This window comes from Oncorhynchus tshawytscha, unplaced genomic scaffold, assembly GCF_018296145.1.
Source record: "Oncorhynchus tshawytscha isolate Ot180627B unplaced genomic scaffold, Otsh_v2.0 Un_contig_4380_pilon_pilon, whole genome shotgun sequence".
In the NCBI taxonomy this organism is placed as follows: domain Eukaryota; kingdom Metazoa; phylum Chordata; class Actinopteri; order Salmoniformes; family Salmonidae; genus Oncorhynchus; species Oncorhynchus tshawytscha.
In genome coordinates, this window is record NW_024609686.1 from 102410 (window position 1) to 104887 (window position 2478).

Here is a 2478-nt window from a genome sequence, read left to right on the forward strand (position 1 = left end):
CTCATCCTCTCTCCCTCTCTTCATCCTCTCTCCCTCTCTTCATCCTCTCTGTCTCTTCATCCTCTCTCCCTCTCCTCCTCTCCTGCCTTGCTGGTCACAGGTTATATCTACCTTTACCTCAGACCTCTCCAGCACTTAGAACTAGGAAAATTAGGGACTTCAATGCTGGTTCAGTGTAGCAACCTTGTGAAACAACCGCAAAGTCTTGGCATGGCCCCTCCTTTGTCCTTGTGTGGATGAATTAAGGAGGTAGATGTCATTACTTATAAAGCGAATTGCTCTTCGAAATCTAAAAATGTAATCAACCGTCTTTGCCATTCCTGAAAACTCTGCTGCTCGTGGTCTGTCAAAAACCTTGCTCTCTGTGAGTTAGTTTTCTGCTTTAGGCTGTCTGTCTGTGAGTTAGTTTTCTGTCTCTCTCTCTCTCTCTCTCTCTGTCTCTCTCTCTCTCTCTCTCTCTCTCTCTCTCTCTCTCTCTCTCTCTCTCTCTCTCCCTCTCACTTTTTTTTTTCTAACTTTCTTGCAACAGAGGTGGGTTGTGTTCATTTGGCCACAAAGTAGCCAAATGTTTCTGTTACAAACGACCAGATACTGGGGTAGCTGTATGAGTCCACTGTCAAATGTGACACATCGTCTTTCTTTTCTTCTTCTTGTTTTTTCTCTCTCCATCGTTACCCAGATTCAGAATTTGGAGGCAAAAGCTATTTTTTTATTATCTTGAGCTCTTAAAATACCAGAATTGTATAAAAAAAATATATAGATGAGTATTTATACCAAAAGTATATTGTGTAAAGTAAAGGGTCCCTGAGGAGGAGGTCTGATGGAGGCCTGGCGCATGCTCTGCAGATTGTAGGTAGTAGACCTAGCTAGCCTGGTTTAGCTAGCCTAGCATCCCGTTGGCTAGCCTGGTTTAGCTAGCCTAGCATCCCGTTGGCTAGCCTGGTTTAGCTAGCCTAGCATCCCGTTGGCTAGCCTGGTTTAGCTAGCCTAGCGTCCCGTTGGCTAGCCTGGTTTAGCTAGCCTAGCGTCCCGTTGGCTAACCAGGTTTAGCTAGCCTAGCATCCCGTTGGCTAACCAGGTTTAGCTAGCCTAGCGTCCCGTTGGCTAACCAGGTTTAGCTAGCCTAGCGTCCCGTTGGCTAACCAGGTTTAGCTAGCCTAGCGTCCCGTTGGCTAACCAGGTTTAGCTAGCCAGGTTTAGCTAGCCTAGCGTCCCGTTGGCTAGCCAGGTGTAGCTAACCAGGTTTAGTTAGCCTAGCGTCCCGTTGGCTAGAGGCTGTGTGTACATTACATTCATAGGACCAGTGAATAGAATGCATATTTTGTTTTTATATCAGAGTGTTAAATCCGTGTAATATGTAATAAACAACTTTACCAAATGAGCGTAATCTGTGAGTGGTGTTTGTTATTCCTAAAAGGAGATTGGTGGTGGTACGATTTAGAGGTAATAAACGTTGTGTGGAACAGAACAGAAAAAAACAAACACTTTGTGAACTTTTTCGTAAGCATGTCAAGATCCACAAGGAAATATGACTTTATAACTTTGTGATTTATTAAAATAATGGATCTGAACACAATCATGTCATCATTCCATCAGCGCCGGGGTGGAGGGGTGGAGGTGGGGGGGGTGGGACACCAGGCATGTGGAGACGGAAAATAAAGTTATTTCAGGCTCTGCGTCAATCATGACTCATGTATCCTTCTATTATCCTTGTTTTCATGTGGCGGTGTAATGAAATGAACTTAACGTTGTATATCTGAGAAATAAAGCATGTTTGATGTTATTTTATATGCAATCACACAACAGGATTTATTGTTCATAAAATCCTGCTGATTCCCCATGTAAAGGGTATAGTAAACTCATACTGATTGCCCATGTAAAGAGTACAGTAAACTCATACTGATTGCCCATGTAAAGAGTACAGTAAACTCATACTGATTGCCCATGTAAAGAGTACAGTAAACTCATACTGATTGCCCATGTAAAGGGTACAGTAAACCCATGCTGATTGCCTATGTAACGGACATGACTGTATCTATGTGTGATTATATAGCCACATTCGTAAGTCATGAGTTATGATAATGAATGCAGGAAGTTAGGAAGTGATGAATTGCAGAGTAATATATGACTGAAGGTTCTGTGTCTACAACAAACAAACAAGTTAATGATCAAACCGAGACTCAAGGCCACGTTGAGATGATGTAAGCATTACAACCTACAGTTGAAGTCAGGAGTTTACATACACCTGAGCCAAATACATTTCAACTCAGTTTTTCACAATTCCTGACATTTAATCCTGGTAAACAAAAATCCCTGTTTTAGGTCAGTTAGGATCACCACTTTATTAAATGTCAGAATAATAGTAGAGAGGATGATTTATTTCAGCTTTTATTTCTTTCATCACATTCCCAGTGTGTCAGAAGTTTACATACACTCAATTAGTATTTGGGATTATTGCCTTTAAATTGTTTAACTTGG

General features: G+C 41.8%; 1 long non-coding RNA gene across 1 annotated transcript; it reads left to right on the forward strand.

The window, feature by feature from the left end:
* LOC121845487 lies at positions 1–1387 on the forward strand. Its single transcript, XR_006082588.1, has 2 exons — positions 1–1180; positions 1243–1387. It is a non-coding gene; the product is annotated as an uncharacterized LOC121845487 (long non-coding RNA).
* Positions 1388–2478: the final 1091 nt, after the last annotated feature.